The sequence below is a fragment of the Bactrocera neohumeralis genome, chromosome 6 (assembly GCF_024586455.1).
Source record: "Bactrocera neohumeralis isolate Rockhampton chromosome 6, APGP_CSIRO_Bneo_wtdbg2-racon-allhic-juicebox.fasta_v2, whole genome shotgun sequence".
NCBI lineage: Eukaryota > Metazoa > Arthropoda > Insecta > Diptera > Tephritidae > Bactrocera > Bactrocera neohumeralis.
In genome coordinates, this window is record NC_065923.1 from 22,327,282 (window position 1) to 22,347,041 (window position 19,760).

Sequence of the window (19,760 nt, forward strand, 5' to 3'; positions counted from 1 at the left end):
GCACTTGATGCTAATTAACGGCATATGCTGCATATAATTACTCCAACAAACAAAGTGCAGCATGCAACAGAAACTACAATAATAAAATAATAAAAGTGTAAACAACAACAATATTAGCAAAGTAATGTGTGACAGAATGTCGAAAAAGGGGAAAACAACAACAGCAGCACATTAACACGCAAAAATAACTGAATATTACTAGCAGAACGTGTGGAACGGTAGTGGAGCAGCCGAACAGGTTGCCGCAATAAATAAGCGTTACGAACATCATGCAGCAGCAACATGAAGGAACAACAGAACAATAAATCTCATTGCACTAAGAACAATTTGAGCTGTTGCTGCCACGCAGGCGCACACTAAAAGCGCTAGATGTTGCCAGATTGTGTGAAAAACGTAAAGGTATAAGAAGTGGCACGCAGGCTAACGGTGACACGCTAGTTAGAAGCTTATGTAAATATATGAATGTACATATGTATACGGTTAATTTAAGGTTAGGTTTTGTGCGCAATATAAGTAAAATGTCTTTAAAAATGCGAAATGAGGGATTAAATTGAACTTCTTCAAATTATGATAATTTTTTAAGCTTCTCGTAGAGTTGTTATATCGAAGAACTTCTCTACAAAACCGTTATGAAATGTTATCTCCAAGTATGTATTTGAAAGGTTATTTACATAAAATGGTTATTTGAATCTGAAACAGGAATCTTTGGCTACCAATGAATAGAAAAAGTGATAAATTAAATAAACGTTTAAAAGGCCTGTAATGCTGATACACATGACGATACTGAACTTCCGTTATTTGACTCAAAAAACAAAATTTCAGGAAGATAAAACCCTTTAAGTCCACTGGAGTACCAAAAATGTTAGGTTTATAAAATCGGTCCTTACAATTTATATTCTTTCGACTAAATTAAAGTAAGTTCATAATCTCATACCAGTAACTTAAGAGGCTCTCTAAGACCACTATTTGGATAGTCCCACTAGTTCCGGAGTTGGTTACCTCTAATACATATCTGATCTTATCTTTGTATCTATGTATATAAGGAACTAATGTCATAAGTTTTTGTTTTACATTTGTGGGTTCATTTGCGTTGTTACTAGAACTGATTTATGAAAAGCAAAAGGTTGCCACATGTTATATATTAATTATGATAAATTATGAAAATGTTTAGTACAAATCTACTACATTGCTATCATTGGAAAGCTATTTTAATAATGAGAATCAAAAAAATATTTTTTATTAGAGTTGCCATCTAATTTAAAAGAAAAATACTAAAAAATTGACGTTAAGTTGAATATAGTATAACTGAAACTTATAAAAAAGTATTTTAGTGTCGGAGCCTAAACAAAAATGTTAACGCAGTTGCCACCCTTTGTAAATATTTAAATAGACATTAAACTAAAACCGAAATTAATGCGATATGCATATCAAATACAAGCTTTCTTTGAAAATATTCTCAAAATTAAATATCAATTACTTTGCAAGTGATTTGGGTTACAAAAAACTCAAAAGTATTTTAAATGTTTGAAATTTTCAGTAAAAGATGTTAGAAAATTCCGATACAAAAATAAAATTGTTATGAAAAACTTTTGTAAAATATTTATGTCATATTTAAAAGTATAGCATCATGAAGATATAGAAAATATTTAGATATAAATCTTTTATTTTTGAGATTTTTCGAAAACTATTGGCCAGTTTTGAACATTAGAAAACGAAATACTTGATTTATTCATGCTGAATAATTTTTATAAAATTTTTTATAGTTTTAAATTTAATTTCTAAATTTTGAAACTTTGTGATTTCTTAATTTTTGAAGTTTTAAAATTAAATTTTTTAAATTTTTAATTTTTTTAATTAAATTTTTTTAATTTTGAAATTTCTGAAAACTTTTTCTAATGCAGTTTTTTAAATTAAAAACAAAAAAATATTGATATCTTAATTTTTGAAACTTCGACACTGTATTCCCTTATTTATTATTTCTTTTTTTTGAAACTTACATTTTTTTAATTTTAAAATTCCTGTAACTATTTTTATTTAAATTAGTAAATTTCAGTTTGTTTATTTTAATTTTAAGTTTCATATCTAAATTTTAAAACTTTGTGATTTTCAAATTTTTGACATTTTGAAAACGCAATATTAAATTTTGTTTCGACATTATGAAACTTTCTGAAAACTATTTTTAATTCAGTTTTTTTAATTTAAAAATATAATTTTTATACTTTTTAAATTTCAAATATAAAATTTAAAACTTTGTGATTTCTTAATTTTTAAAACTTCAAAATTCGATAATATTATTATTTTTGGGATTTTTAAACTGGTATTTTTATTAATTTTGAAATTTCTGCAATTTTTTTTTATTTAAATTAATAAAAAAAAGCTCTTTAATTAAAATGATTTTTTAATATTTGAGATTTTGAAATTTCAAAATTAATGTTCTTTTGAAATTTAAAACTTACATTTTTTTAGTTTTTGAAAAATTTTTTATTTCGTTTTTTTATTTTTAAGTTTAAAATCTAAATATTTAAAACTTTGTGATTTCTTAATTTTTAAAATTTGTCTATTTTAATCTAATTTTTCTACAAATTTTTTTTTATTTAAATTATTATATATAAAATTTTAATTTTTTTGCTATTTCAATTTAAAATTTTAAAATTTAATTTTGAAACTTTATAATTTCTTAAATTTTGAAATTATGTGATGATTTTTTTCTGAAATTTTTTTTTAATTTTATAATATTAATGTAATTTAAAACTGTTCTAAGTTTCATTTTTTTTAATAAAAAAAATTTTATTTATTTTTTTTTTTTATTTAAAAAATTTTTAAATATCATTTTTTTACTTAAACTATTAACTGTGGGTACGTCCATACCTTTGGAATCTCGACAACCCTACTATTTGTAGTTACATCATATTTCTTGTTTCAGTCTACGAAGTTTTGAATTTTTAAAGTTTTGAAAAATTTAATTTTTAAAATTGAAGATTTTCGAAATATTAAATTTTTTTTAATTTAATTTTTTTTTCAAATTATAATAATAAATGCAACACTTTTATATCACAACAACCATTTCATTTGTTGTTGTAACATATCTCTTTGTTCAACCCACTAAATAATATAGAATTACCAACCTTCAAAATTATAGTATGCCACTCAAGCGCACAGCGGTCTTAGAACAATAACAATGCGCGACTGAAAAAGCGCGAGCAGAAAAGGCAAACAGATTATTTTTTTTGCCTTTTTTCGCAGGAAATTCCAAACAAAAGCATTTTTTACGCTTTATACAGCTATCAGCAGCTTTGTAGATACGCTAGATATGCACAGATGCACAGATATACGTGACAGTTACGTACGTATGTCTGCATGTTTGTTGATGCTTTTGAATTTAATTCAGATACAAATCAGTGGAGCTCATTATTTTGTTGCACAACACTGCCCACATTTGCAACTCAATTTCATATGAGTCTTTTCAGCCGCAGCAAATGACATGTATGCGTGCATGTGTGTGTGAGTGTGTGCATATTTGATTTGAATTTATTTTCACGTTTACAGGTATTCACATATATACCTATGTATGGGTGTGTGTTTGTTAGCATACAATGCAACCCACACAGCAGCAACAGCTGAAGGCTGCACGAGTATGCATAAAATATAAATGTATGTATATATGTATATGCGTGTGTGTGTGTATTGGGCAGCGTCCACCAGCACTCGGTTGGCCATACAAAACTACGAAAATACCTGCATATCTTTCATCTGACAAGCTGCGATCTTAATTCATACGCGCAATCGCTTTGAGTTGGCAGTTGGTTGGCTGGCTCTTGGCTGCTGGCGAGCTGCTTGCTGTTGCCGGTTGCCAGTTGGCGGTTCGCGGCTGGCAATGCGAAAAGCGCTGGCAGTTCTCAGCTTCCACCGCATAGCGCCGTCGACTTTGCCGCTCATCAGCATAAATTCAAATATATTAATAGCAAATAAAATGAAAATGCATATATGTATCTTCATACATATGTGTGGCTTTTATATATAATATGTACACACTTATGTACATATGTATGTAAAATAGTATAAGCAAAAAAAATTATAATTTTATGCTCTCAAACGCGTGCGATTGCGTGCGTTTTGACCATTTCAAGAAATTAGTTAACGCATTTTAAACACAGCCGGTGAGTTGAACTTCCGCCTGTTGCACTTTTCTAATCGAATTTGTTGCAAAGTGCCTGTGAGGCAGCAATTTGTTCGCATAAGATTGGATGTTAACACAGTAAAAGCTCTTAAGACGCTTGCATTGAGGAAACATAAACTTATAAGTGCTGAGAGCCATGTTTGCGTAAACAGGGAGAGCAATCAAGAAGCTCACGGATGCATAATTAATAAGGAAATATTAAAAAAAAAATATCAAAGCTTTTTGGGTTACTTCAAACTTTTAAAGTTCTTGGAAATCACACTAAATTATAAGAAAAAGCTTAGAGGTTAAAACGCTTAAACACCTAAAAACGCTTAAAGGCCTAAAAAAGCTTAAAAGCCTTAAAAAGGTTAAACCCTTAAAAAACTTTAAAATCTTAAATGCTCTAAAATGTTTTTCAGTAAAACACAGTTGAAACCTTAATTTTTAGCTAAATTATAAAAACAAGCTTAGGAGCTTAAAAAGCTTAAACACCTAAAAAAGCTTCAAGCCTTAAAAATCTTTAAAAATTAAATATTTTCGAGTAGAACACAGATAAACACCTAATTTTTTAAACAAACATCTTAAAAAGCTTAAAAATTATTCTCTCATCTTAAGCTTTCCAAGAAATACTTCAAAAAATTTGAAATAACCTTTTCTGTCACTTTTAAGCTTACAGAAATATATAAGTGTTTGATCTTAAATTGTATGTTATGAACTATTTAGTTGATTATTCCAAAATGCTCATAAAAAGCTTGTGTCTAAAGAAAAACACCCCATTTTGAGCTGCTTAAAGTTTTTGCAAGAAAAGCTTTCACCTGTTCATATACTTTTAATAGCTCAATTTTAACTTTATATTAAAAAATGTAAAACTTGGAGAGCTTACACTTTGTCGTAAACGTATAAAATCTCGTAGGTTTTAGAAAGCGTTTTTTCCGAAAATCAATATTTAGATTTGCCATTAATTCAGTTATTCAGTCAGCTTTCATTCAGTGGTAAGCTTTCAAAAGCACACCCTTTCATATTTAATTTAAAATATACAAAGGAAGAGTTAGAAGATCGGTATTCGGTTTTGCTATAAACTCGACAAATATGTAAGAGTATCACTTTATCAATACCAATAGTTTTGAAGATCTCTTAGTGAAAACCGTAGTGACGTAGTGACGATCGCGATTGCAGACTGAGCTCACGACTGAGAACAAATTTAAATTACGATAAAATGCTTCCCTGACACTTATGAAACCTTGAATTTCTCGAAAAATATCCGTCTTTGTACCGGAAGTGAAATCAGAAAATCGGAAGAATAACTGGGATTATATTCCTTGAAGGCCCTAGTTATGTAATGACAACTTTGAAAACTTATATACATATATTCATTTTAATTCAGTATCCATCTATAATTATTTATTTTGTTTCTATTACAGGATCTGGACCCACAATCCATAAATCAACGTCTAGCAACTTAAGAGCGTTTATTATCGATCCAGAAGTTTCTTTGGATCATCAGGTAAGCAAAATAGAAAGATTATTATAAAAACTTAAAGAGATTACGTTAGATCGTAGAGCTGATCATGGCACCAAAGGTAAAGCATGATCCTATTTGGACAGCTGTGAATGCTGGTTATTTGTGATTCCCGAAACTCCTAGATACAGATGTACCCTCTTATTACCATAAATGTAGATCGACCACGCATTTTGAGCCTGCCACAAATTTGTTAAGGCACCTAATATCAATTCCAGTCGCTTCGCCATATTCGCCGTAAGTGCGACTGTGGAATTGTTTCAACCTCAATTTGGCAAAAGCTGAATGGTTGAGTAGAAAGTGTCTAGATGACTCCAATTTGCCTCTTTCGAAACAGTTTTGGATATTTACGTCCGACGCGATACATAAATTCAGCGCATGTGAGCCTCTTAGTCAGTCCCCAGTCACAACACTTGCCATGGCGGTCGAGGTGAACCTTGCTAGGACCAAGTAGTTCAGGGGACCTCTCGCGTACCACTTTCGGCCAGTACAATTTCGCAGCTGCACAAGATTTTGTTGTTGCTTAGTGCTTCTCAAGCTCACAGGGAGTCCGTTCATGCAACACAAGAGCCCAAGACCGGACCCGTTGCCAATCTGATGAAATCCCACTCAGAAAGCTCATCGGTTTTGCAGTTTCCAACTATTACGCTGTGACCCGGCACCCAAACACTGCTTCACTAGTTTTGAGTGCTTACTGTCGCTCTGCTATCGATGTGAAGTCGCACCTGTTTGAGGGAAGCTGCATTTTGTAACGTGATGGCAGCCATTTTCGTTTGAAGCTGCAGTGGTCGGGTAGTCTAAAGCTAGAGCGCTGGAGAACTCTCGACAGAAGACGTAACATTCGACCTTTCTCTTTAGCTTTGATAGATCCGTGAAAAAGCTCACTGCACCTTCCATTTTTCCAGAGGCTTCGCTTAAGTGACCGAAGGGTAATACTGACTATAAAACTCCGCTAGATTTAGTACTATTTGAGTAGAGATAACTGTGAAGAAATTTTGAACTTTCTTCGTTAAAATTGGCATATTTTTCACAACTCCTCGAGCGTTTTGCTTGTCTTTAGATATGTGGCATATAAATATTGTAAAAAATTTAGTGGCACATTCACATGTTGCTCTTGGCTTGTTGGATAACTGCTGAATGTTTCCGCTGCCACAAATCCAACCACAAATGCACACATACATACATATAATACATAATATATGTATGTATGTATATGGTATACAGTTGTAGTGCTCACTTACTTCTGCTTATCTTGTCAGTTGGATCTTATTTATTTTTGTGTTATTTAATTAGTATTCTGTGCCAAGAAATCCGATATTGTTTATGGCTTAGCTTCACACTGACAGTGATTGACAGCGAAAAAGCGCTGCCAACGCTTAACTACCAGCCCAAATACATACATACATACATGCAAACGTACACACGTGCTCGGTCGCTCACATGCCTGTGGTTGTTGTACATATATGTATATGTAGTTGTGTGTGTAAAAGTGGCATGCAATTGCGAATTTTTTACTTTCAACTTTGCTGCTTGTGAATGGCAACGCTTGGAAGTCGTGAATTTGCAGCCTGCAGATACTTTGCATCGCTCGGATATTCATGGATGCAGACGATGCGTTGCGGTTAGGCGGGCGCTCATTGCAATTTCGAGGAGGTGAAGTGGATGGATGCCAATGTTGAAGGAAGCATGTATGGAAATGGTGGAGTGTGTGGATATAGAGTACATATGTATATGTGTATGGAAGCATTGCTATATGTATTGGTATGTTTGCCGGTATATATGTACATATATTAGAGCGGGTCGATTTACAGGGCGCCAAAAAAAAAATGGAAAAATTTCATATGCAAGAAATGTGCTAGATATCATTTTGAACAAATTAGCCTAAGAAATTATGGGTCTAAAATCGGTTTCGAGCCAGCGATGTTTGGGTTTATAAAAATTTGTTCGACACTTTCTGAGATATCCGCATAAAACTTAATAAATAACTGAATTTTTACATTCTATTGTTCATTTTTCGGAGTTCGCCAGATCGGACGACTATAACACATACCTCCCCTACAACCGATTATTCAGTATTTTTAAATTTCGCCTTAAAAATAGCAGGCAGAAACCGTTTTTATATCCATAGTCTGTTAAGGGGGTCATGTGGGTTTACAGGTTCCAAAATATCAAATTTTTTTATTGTCTTATTAAGTTCGACCATCTCTAGAATATTGTCCTAAATTTTAAAGTTAATCCGAGTAATAGTTTCGGAGATATCGCCTTGAGAACTTGTGCGCACGAGGCTAGCTAGCCTATGTGCGCCGTCTTTAAACTCGTTTTTCTCGAAATTGTGTTTTTTAAGTCGGTTGGTAAGACTTCTTGAGAACTACTCAACTGATCTTCATGAAATTTCACACAGGTCTTTGAGATACAATTATTAAAATTAGTTAGACGAAGGATTTTTTTTCGATTACAACTATTTGAAAACAATTTCGCGAAATTTGCAATGAATTTTTAATTTTTTTTTGTAAAAATGTCTGCTAAAATCCAATTTTCAGTTTTTTTTTTCGTCGTCCAAGTTCTAAAAAAAATTTTGAAAAAAGTCTATTTTTTAAATTCTAGAGAAAAAATCGACCCGCTCTAATGTACATACATATATGTATATGCTCACCCACACACCCGCCTGCCAATACTACCTACCTACTTCGCCTCAGTTGTCGGTCAAAACAATCATGAATGGGGCTCAGTCGACATGGCGCGAAAGTGCAACATATACATATACACAAACATACACACTCACATGCAAATACATAATTTATATGTTCATGTGCGCAGAAATCTTCGGCGTGGCCCACGTGTGCACGTCCACAATTTTATTTGCCTACAATGAAATCAACGCATGTGAATGCCGCCACGCATATACACACATACATACATATGTGTGCGCGTGTGTGCGCTTGTGCCAACTTGCATTTGCTTGCCGTTGGTTCGTGCATTTGTGTGTTGTTTGGGTTTCGTTGTTTGTTTTGCAATTATGCAATTTTTGTTGAAATTAATTTAATGGCATGTGCTGAAATGTTTGCGTTCACTTTACGACCGCACACACACACACACACACCGGCACTCAAACACATTCGGCGGCAGTCGGAGTTGGCTCACGTTTGGCACATTCAGCATTTTTAGCCGTGCTTTACGCGCTCGCTAATGACTAAGTGACTGATTGACGGCATGTCTAATGGTCAGTTGGTGTTATCAACTTCCTTCATCGCTTATCGCTTTCATCATTTTGGCAATAGCTTCTGTATACAGACATACATACATACATGTGTAAACAGATGTTTGCTCGTGTTTGTACATATGTTTGCTTGTTTGTTGGTTGTCGATTCCTCAGTTTTCAGTTTATTCTTTGGCTAAGTGTTATATTTATATTCAATTTAGACATATTTCGTGTGTGATTTCATGCGAAAAAAATGCGGGAAATATATTTTTATATAAATTTTGGTATTTGTGGACTCTGATTCAATGTATAGGGTATTTTTTTTTTTGTTATTATATAACGTTTTCCGAGAGTGAAAGCTGTCTAAGTACAGTTAAGACTTGTTTTGAGCAACTTTTTCCCACTTTCCGATATCATTTTTGTAGTACGATTGGTTCTCTGCTACAAATACAACTCAGTTTCGGTGATCACCTCTTCATTCGACGAAACTTTCTTCGCAGCCAGCATAATATTGAGATCTGAGAACAGGAAATTGTCGCTGGGCGCCAGATCTGGAGAATACGTTGGATGCGGAAGCAATTCGAAACGCAATTCGTGGATTTTTGCCAACGTTTTCATTGATTCCTGACACGGTGCATTGCCTTAGTGAAACAGTGCTTTATTGTTCTTCAAATTCGGCGATTTCGTACTTCGAATGGTTCAATAAAGCTATGCAACGTCGTTGCTGTAGCGACATAAAGTATTCCTGAAGTAATTTCGAAGAATGGTGCCGAGTTGACAGTTCTTGGTTGGATAAAAATCCGGGTTCTTTCCGGTTACTAAGACTCGACTGTCGGCGGAAAACTATGTAAACGCTGTTGATGGTCCTTCCTCTTTAAAGGCAGTCAATGAAAATTATTCTAAGCGCATCCGAAAATACAAACGCCATAACCCGATCAACCGATTCTGGTGGTTATCCACGCCTTGTAGCGGATTCATCATGTGCAGTCCACTCGGAAGACTGTCGATTTGGACTTCTAAGTGAAATTATTGAGCAATGTTTCATTCATTGTCGCTCCGAAATCATCATCGATCATCCAAAACTTGTTTGAAAACATCTTTGATGTTATCGTCGGTAACAATATCTTTTGATGCAAATCTCAAGAAGTTTGTCAAACATTTTGAGATATAAAAAACTCAACAATACTTCTTTAAAACAGATATTGGGTCTCGTAGTTCAAAATCCGTTGAAGCGTTGATGGAGCTTTGTTCATATCATGAGTTTTAAAAACTTTTAGTTTAAGTTCAATTGCTGATCCTCAAGATTGAAATCGCATTTCGACTACTTCATATATGCACTCCTAGAGTCGGAATATATCTCACCAGTAATCAGGTGTCATCAGTTGTAATAATGTTCGAAAGTTTTGAATTTCCAAGTATTTTCGATTTGATCTCGAAAAGGCGGCACAAACAAGAAAGAAGCGGTGGTTATTTTTTCTTCTTTCATACCGCTTCTATAACTGGCATTCTATAAGATTTTGAACCTTACTAGTTGGAACCCCTTATTTCCTCAGGGCAATCTTAACCTTAGTGAGGGCGAAGAGCTTCTTAGACTACTTGCAATCAACTTTGGGCGAAGAGGATCACACTAATGGTAGCCCAACGCTAGCCAAGCTTAAGTGAAGCCCGGCATTCCAGTAGTAGAACGCACAAAGAGAGCGAATCCGTTCACATTCTGTTGATAGCGAGGCTAAGGTGCATTACTTAAACTTAACCGTACTTCTACGCAAGTTTCTTATATCCGAGTAGATAATCTCGATTCATAGAGCAAGTGGTGACCTAATACTCTCAATTTTAAGATTATAGTCATACATAATTAAGCGTTCTTGATGTGAAAAAATGGTATCCTTAAAACGAAGGTTAAAGGAATAAAGTATCCACAAGCTTGAGATAATATTCTTCTTTTCTGAAGCCTTCCTTTTACTGTCATCTGTTTTCTTTGTTCAAAATTCACGAAGACAATGTTACAATGTTCGATTCTGAAAGGCTATCTAAAAGCCTTCACCCTAACTTTAAGTATTATAGCCTTAGCCTCGAATGAAGTCCTTCTCAAGGTCTTTTACATTTAATATACAAGTTTGTAAATATTTTTACTTACTTTACTAATTGAAGTTTCCCTTCAAAAATGTAAATATTTACCACAAATACAACTTTAAAACCCTCAACAGTGCCCAATTATGCTTAAGTAAGCGAATATTATGAATTTATTGAATATACGTAGAGTCCCTCTTTTCTAGACACAGCGCTATGTGAACGTAATAGAAAACTGTTTCAGTCCACGAGTAGAATAGCTGCAATAAGCGACTCTGCCTACTCCTCCACATGTCCGAAATAAATGCTCTAATATGTTAAATGTCCCACAGACCACATACAACCGACCAGCAACGGCCCAAAAAGAGGGCGGTTGGCAAACATAATGGATTGGAAAGCTAGTCATTTGGTTGATTGAAGCCGCTTACAATGAATAAATGAGCGCGGACAATAAGCGCGTCTCCAGCGCATTACATACACGCCAATTGTACACACAGTGTTGTATTTTGTTTATTAATAAACCCATAAGAGTCGCTGAATAATATATGAGTTTGGGTAAATGTTCGTTCATATGTATATGTACCTTTGGATGTTTTTACAAATATTCATGGAATTAGTTGTCATATTTGACCAGTTACGTTTATTTTAGTTCGTATATGTGTTTGTGTGGCTGTAGTTCCGTACTTGAGTACCAATCCATTACTAGAACTCTACATATATATGTCATTCGTCTTTAATAACTTCGTAAAAAATGGGTTTGAGAAATTGTACAGCTGGGAGTGAACTTGAGTGCTTTGCTGACTTCATATTTCATATATTTTTTGAGAGCCACTCTAGTTTAATAGATTAGTAATTTATTTTCTTAGAAACTTTGGACGCAGAAGAGCTGATAAATTGGAGCCGAAAAGTTCAGTGTCTTCCCTGAAAAGGTTTATAAAAAACGTATCTAAAGATTATGTTTCAAAAATGTTTCAAAAAAATAAAAAAAAAATGGTTTTCTGTCTCACGAAGTCCAGATGACTTAAGTCATCATTAGGCCCATTGTGCTCCCGTGTGGTAACCGATTTAAGCCTTACCCAAGAACTCAGAAAACGTTAAGTTGGAGTATTTAGAGCCATGGAATATGCAGCTCATCCGGCTGACGGCTGGGCTTTCGCATAGATAATGTCTCATCAACCTACGCGCATGTGCTGTATTCCATCGAATCCATTTTTTCCATATTCTTAAGGTGGGATCTTAAGAGTACAATGCTGCTAAGCTCACATTTGCCACGAAGTAGAAGCTTTTTGATCTGTCCGCCATCAACACTACTCCAAAGTATCTTTGTGGTGTGCCCTGCGTAGCTTGGGCTCCAAGACTTAAGTTCTTCCTCTAGGATCCACTGCTTCAAACAAACCCTTGAAAGAGCTGAATTGCCTGGAGCAGCTTAGGGGAATGGTGTTCCCAGTTGCCTTCGAGCGGGCCAAGCTGGCTTTTAATATTTCTTTGCCTTTTCATTTCCTCCTATTTCTATATGACCGGGTATCCAGATGATATTAACTGAGTTACCTGCTAAAAGTTGGAACTGTCGTTCACGGAACCCAAACTGACCCGATCTTCTTTTCTGAGGAATGAAATCGATGTGTTTAGTTCCTTGTAGGTCTCCTTTTCTCGGTCGCATTGTCGGCCGAGTTCATTAACAAGGTCGAGTATGATATCTTGCCTGTAGTGACGACTAACCTGGCTCCAGTATTCTAAAATCATGAGTTCGCTGACCGTGAGCATTGCACTTGAATGTATATATGTATATTAGCCGTATGTCGAGGATAACCTTCAGAACCTTTGTTGAAGTGATTTTCATTGAGCCCGTAACCCCCAGCAAGCAAGCCCGTTGCACCTGTTTCAAGGTCAAAATCCTCATAATCATTATCATAACGGTACTAGACAGGCTCAAATGTTCACAAAATTCTTCTTGCGATGTTTCCTCAAGTATTAAGATAAAAGTTTCTTGTTCTACATATCTCTGTGAATAATTTGTTGTTGGAGGTTATGGTTACCATCTGAACTAAATTTAACACTTTTTTATTTAATGCCTGAAACATGATTTTACCTCAGCTGTGTGATTTCTGCGCATGTCTATACAGAGTTGAGTCATTGATTCAAGGGCTGATCGTGGCGAGATCTACATACATATATTTGTTGTGAAAGGTTCTTGAATGAGCAGGTGAAGCTTGATAGATAGTTTCAATCTACACGTTTGACACTTATTTAGAAGTTATGATCAAAATATTAAGTCTGTTCTTCATCTAAAGCAGAGCATACATAGATACTCGCATCAACGTGAACAATTTCAACATATACCCTCTGATCAAGTTTGAACCGGACTGCTAAAAAACTTCATTTTCATGTATTTTAGAATAAACTTGTATTATCACCTTCAAAATACCTGATCACCTGAGCCAAAAAAAGCAATCCAAGTATCAGTTATCCATATACTTGTTGTAAGCCTCTGCTGGGATGTCCTTCAGTGCCTTCAGCGTATGTTTATTTTTGGTTTCGGCTAATTTTTGGGACGTTTTTTGACAGTTTCGACGTCATATCCATCCCGTCCTTTTTATCTCTTTTTGGTTTTCAGTAGGGGTAAGCATCAAAAGCCGGAGTGCGGATCCATCCTGTCATTAGAAATGAAGCGTTTGGTGAAAGTTGGGTCTTCAGGTACTTTGTCAAGCAGCTCTTTTGCGAACTCTACTCGACGACTTTTTTGATTCAGTGAGTTCTAATTGGTACCGGTTCCGCATTGACACACTTCACACCCAAAACATTAACCGAAAGATTAACCGAAAGATTAACCAAAAGATTAACCAAAATATTAACCAAAAGATTAACCAAAATATTAACCAAAACATTAACCAAAAGATTAACCAAAACATTAAAAACATTAACCAAAACATTAACCAAAAGATTAACCAAAACATTAACCGAAACATTAACCAAAACATTAACCAAAACTTTAACCAAAACATTAACCAAAACTTTAACCAAAAAATTAACCAAAACATTAACCAAAATGGTTGAGTTGATTCATAAGTGATATTAATCTATGTAAAAATAGATATCGATTTGGTTTTTGCACACGGTCTAACTGTCTCAGTCCGTTTCAAATTTGATCAGGTGGTAAGCCACCAAACCAATAATGCATTTATATACTATATGTTAGTAGAAAATCGAAGTTTACTATAAAAACCGCGCCGGACGCATTTATGCATTCATACAGATGCGTTTGAGTACGTGTCTACAGCAACAAATATAATCGAATATAACTGCTATTTACATACTTGTATATACCATTCATACATATATGCTTATTAAAACATTATGGGCGCGTCAATCAAACAATTACTATGTATGTCATGTACCTCAGTTAAATAAAGTTGTTGTTGTTTGTAATTTTTTTCAGCTTTAAAGTTACCTTATTCTATCGCACTGCTTCCTATTTATTCGTAGTTACGCGTGTCGCCTCCCAACCTTTTGTTGAAATGTAAATTTCGCCTCTATTTACTTGCGGATGTTGCACGTTGCATTGCGTGGTGGCGTCGTGCATTTAAATCAAATGCTCAGAATGCACAAAATTCAATACGACAATGACTGTTGTTGTTGTTATTGCTGTATTGTTTTATTATTATGCACTTGCTGCTATTTGTTCGACTTTGTGCTGCCATATAACTAGTTGTTAGTTTGTTGTTGCAACATCATGGCACAACCATTTCATTAACATTTTATGCAGCTCTTTTATTAGCTACCGTTTGTGCTATTTTTATTGTTGTTCTATAATATTAATGCACTTTCGTAGACAACGCTGGCGTTGCGTGTGCGTCAGTGACGCTCTGGTGGCATGTTTGGTTGCAACGGCAGTGCGTGTTTCACTATAAAACGGACTTGTACGCAGTTTACACATTAGGCATATTAATAGCAACAAATTCAGAAAAAAAAACTTTACCTCCCTCCTCTCTCAGTCGCCTTTGCTGGGGTCTAATGAGGCTTGGAAGTCATAACACTAAGATTCCTATCGCTCCATCTACTAAAAGGACTCCTGTTTTTTGCCCTTCCTTTAATGACACATATGCACTTGTGTGTCTGTATTTGTAATTACATTATGCAATTTTATCGTTGTCCTCTAATCGGTGCTCTAATGGCTGCTTTTAATTATTAATGTTAATATGGCAACGCCATTAGTTAAAAGGTAGCATTTAATAACCGCTAATAAATTGTGTTTTTATGTACTCTCATCTTGTTCTAGTTGTTAGTTTGTTGTTGTAGTATAGTAGGAGCTCATTCAATTCATAACGGCGTATTTATGTCATTAAAGAAAGGATAAACGTTAACATTTGCTACTCTGAAACTAGAATACACTGCAAAAATACAAGAGATTCAATACGTCGATTTGTATGACAGCCGTTTGCTATAGCGATCCGATCAGAACAACATCTTCGAAAATTTTAGCTCTACTTTAAGTAATAACCTGTCAAATTTCATGAAGATATCTTGCCGAATAAAACAGTTTTTCATTCAAGGGCTTTCATCTAAGGCTGTTTTTTCTTTTCATTGGTGCTGTTTTTTACGTGGCGGGTGCTAATCTTAGCGCACAACCCTGGGAAGTGGATACTTCGCCTTCTCATTTTAGCTCACCTTCAAACGAATGTTTTTTGGTTACCGAGAAGATAGTTGGTCTAAGACCGGAAGTCGTGAACTGCCAAAGCTATATGTAAAAGAATCGTTTCTGGCCACTCCCAAGTGAATGTGGCTCATAGAACTTTCCTCACTTGTGTAAACTTCTACACATGGCTCCCTCCTCTGGCTATAATTGCGTAAGGCATATAAAGAAGAAGATACATTTTGACAGATCAGTTTGTATTGAAGCTATATGCTGTAGTGATTTGATACCTCTGGTTCTGACAAATTACCAGCTTTTCGATGAAAAAACAGCGTGTGCCATATTTCGGATGAATATCCCAAAATATTACTGAATCAGCTTGTAAATCTGTTATTTATAGTATGTACTTATATACATATATATTTTTTAAGTATCTCCACCGCTTCCTTCAGCATGCTGCAAGCTTCGTGGCATCTTATTACACCTTGTTCAGGTTATAATTTAGTTTAATTGGTTAAAAGTCGGATTTTCGAAGGAAAATATATATTCTTAGTAAAAAGTGTTGAGCTCTTCGATTCACCACTCAACTGATCATCTGATCGCCAAGTTTTAGCACTGTAGTCTCCTAGAAAAAATTTACGAGAGAAAGTTACAACAGACTTCTCCAGTTGAATTCAATATTGGCGACATATGGTGCTCTCCACCTCATTGGAGCGATATAACAATTTGCTATTCTTACTCTCTTTATTTATACCAGTTATACCAAATGTAGGTTTGATTTGCTCAAAGTCTCAAACAAACTTTCAAAGTTTAGACGATCGAATTCGGTAAATAATGTGCTGAAATATTTGTTATTCGAACGCTGTCCGATAATACCAGTTTATTTCATTTATACCAATTGCATGTTCGATTGGCTACTCTCAAAGATTTGTGTGCCTAAGAAAATAAGTCAAGAGGACTCTAGCTTTAACTGAAAAATATACTAACCTCTTAACTGATTTAGAGGTAGCAATCATAGAAGTGGACAACCAATACACTGAAAAACTAAAAAAATGGTGAACGTCAGTTGGATTATCACTGATAATTTATCAGTGAAGCAAGCAAGGTGCCTCCCTTGGGTAAGCAAAAGGCTCTTCCTGGAAAGCGCAACAATCTTAAAAAAGATCAAAATGACAGCCAACTGCGGTCAGATATTCGTCGACTTCCACTTTCAACCAACCATTTGATTATGTTCTGTACGATTAGCCGATAATCTTTTGGACATACTTGTTTTGCCAGCTTCGGCAAGCATTACCGACTCTAGTTAGAGCACTCTAACCTTTCGAAAAGGCCACGAAGTAACGTTCAAACGAGGTTCACACGGTCCTCACACTTACGATTAGAATTTAAGATATTAATTAGAAATAAATGTATTTAGATATGATAGATATATACATATATTCACTAGGCCTAACCACCGATTTCTGCTGAGAAAATATCCCATCAAGTACGAGTATATGTGTAGACGAGTATATAATTTCTAATGAGATTTAAGTTCAGGCATTTACCCAATAAGATTTAATTGGAAATGCAATTAAGGCACACATTTTCTACCTCAATTTCATTAAAATCTATTAAAAGCTAATAAATAATCCAACATTTTACTTCCAGAGAAAATACACGACCAAAATGCTTCGGTTGAAAGCGCCTGAGGGGAACATGGAAGAGCACAGGTTCAATGGGTTGCCATGCATGAGAAGAACGCAGCCAACCAACGGCCTGGTCGAGCAGTGTGGCAAGTAGCTACATGTGGCTGCAACATACGGTGGCGGCACCGACGGCGGAGACGGCGCCTGGAAGACACGGAAACATGGTAAGAGCACTAAGCCCAATTTGAATTTACAAATTTTCCAGTTAATTTAATCACGGCGAACTTTTTCTCAAGTTGTTTGCTGATGTGGGTTAACATATTAGATGTGTGTGTAAAAGCTATAAAGATATTGCTAGGGTGTAACAAAAAGTTTGGTTTTTCAAGAAAATGTAAACAGTTTTAGCTATACATTTTCTTAATTTTTTTAATTATGATTATTTTGGTTTTAGAAACTAAAATTTAAGACAGAAAACGATGAGAAAAAAACTTTCAAAAAAAGATAATTAAATTTTTTTAAAAGTTTAAAATTAAATATTAATTAAAATCATAAATAAACAAATAAAACCAACAAAAAAATTAATTTGCCAAAAATAGTTAAAATTTCTAAAAAAAAAATTTCAAATTAAAAATTTTAAAATCTTCACAAAAATTTTCGAAATTATCAATAATTTAAGATTTCAAGATAAAAAACTCAAATTGTGTGTTCAAAAGCATAAAAATTAAAAAAAAACGATTTTTTTTGAAAATTAACAATATTTAAAATTAAAAAAAAAAATGTTAAAAAAAAATCAAATAAATTTAAATAATAAAATAAATAAAAAACCTTATAACTTAAAGAAATATCTACTCGATAACATAAAAATTGGTAAAAACAAAGAGATTTTTTTCAAAAATAAAAGAGTTTTAAGCTAAAAAAGTTTTATTTTATAAAAAATAATTAAAATTAAAAAAAATTAATTTAAAAATAAAAAAATTTAATTTTGAAAAAATTGTTTTATAAAAACAATTCAAATAAAATAAATTAAATTAAAAAAAATTGGAATAAAGTAAAAAGAAGACGAAATGGTTTTTAAAACTTAAAAAAAAAATTTATCGAAATTACCTTATTTTTTATTTCTAAAAAAAAAGAAAAAATATATTTTTATTTTGTAAGTATTAAATATCATTTGAAGAGGTCTTAAACCGGAAAATGTGAGAGTTCCTCAAAAATTTAAAAAAATTGTTTTAAAATTCCAAAATGGAATAATGATAAGTTTCGCAACTTCCCGACCCACCCTCGTAAGCATTATCTTATGCATGACAACATGCGGTATATAACGCTCCTGCCAATAAGATGTTGTGTGTATATATGTTTGTATAATGAACAGGTATGATGTGTCGATATGCCCTGGGCGATTGCCACGATCTTCCAAGCAATCTCGTAGGAGCAACGGAAAAATCGACACTCAATTTGCATACGACAACATAGAACACGTGCAGGCGCTGACAAATCGCTTTGCAGACCCCATCAAAATATCATTAAAAACAAAATAAATAACAATAAACAGGAGTAGGGGAGCTTTACGAATATATATACACATATAAATATATGTATATAGTATGTATGCTTTTGTGTGACAGTGTTCACATAATGATTTGCTGCAACGTAAGGTGTAGCGTGTTGATGTCAGAGGCTTCGAAAGTAACAGATATTGATTAAATTAAATACCATTTACAATTGCATGTACAACAGCAAGAAGTGTTTACTAGTAACTGTTTATTTTAAGCTAACCACATTTTTGGGTAGCAACAAGATGGTTTTCTCTATAGTTTAGCTGATTTAATTTTTCAAAATTTTCCGCAGTTTGTTTATGAAACTCGTCTGGCTTACGATTTTAAATCAAAATTATTTCCAAAATCCATGTATCTTTAAATTCATCTAACTTAAGCGAGTGCCAAACGAATACTCGCTAATATAGTTATATTGTTTTCGATGAGCGAAGTGGGTACAAAAATAAGCAAGTATAAGCCAGTCAGAAAGCAAAATGCTGTCTTGTCGCAATCGTAGAAGTTCTTACTAGGTATTATCCAGCAGGCTGTGACGCGGTAGGGCTTCTTGTCAGACCCAAATCGTCAGAGTTGTATGGAAGACGATGAAGTGGAAACATCTAGTCATTTGCTGCACTGAAACAACTCGGCAGTCATACAAATGTGCCTTTGGTAAACCAGGAAATATGGCTGAAAATGATATTAGCCAATTCCAAAAAAATTTTAATAGACCCAAAGCACTTTGTCGATTTTTGAGAATCTTTATGATCAAATATGGGAGTTTTAGGTACTACAACGGACTAGTATTTCCAGCTGTCCAAGCAAGATACCTGTTACGATCAATTCTTTAACCTAACCTCATTGATTCTGGATCTCAAAAGCGGCAACTGCACGTAGCTTTTTACGTCTTTTGAGTTCCTATCAGTCTTATAAACAATCAAACAAGAGAATGTATGCGAGTTGAGCGTTCGTTTGACACTCGCTTATAAATAAGAGGGTTTCCACATATTATTTGTTATTAAGTTT

At 34.1% G+C, this 19,760-nt stretch overlaps 1 long non-coding RNA gene across 2 annotated transcripts in view; it reads left to right on the forward strand.

The window, feature by feature from the left end:
* Positions 1 to 19,760, forward strand: part of LOC126761698 (uncharacterized) — a 166,723-nt gene that overhangs the window by 122,849 nt on the left and 24,114 nt on the right. The window contains exons 6-7 of one of the 2 annotated variants that reach the window (XR_007667389.1): positions 5,581 to 5,663; positions 17,228 to 17,429. This is a non-coding gene — a long non-coding RNA (uncharacterized LOC126761698). The remainder of the gene's footprint in view (positions 1 to 5,580; positions 5,664 to 17,227; positions 17,430 to 19,760) is intronic. The other variant, XR_007667390.1, reaches the window with a different exon arrangement.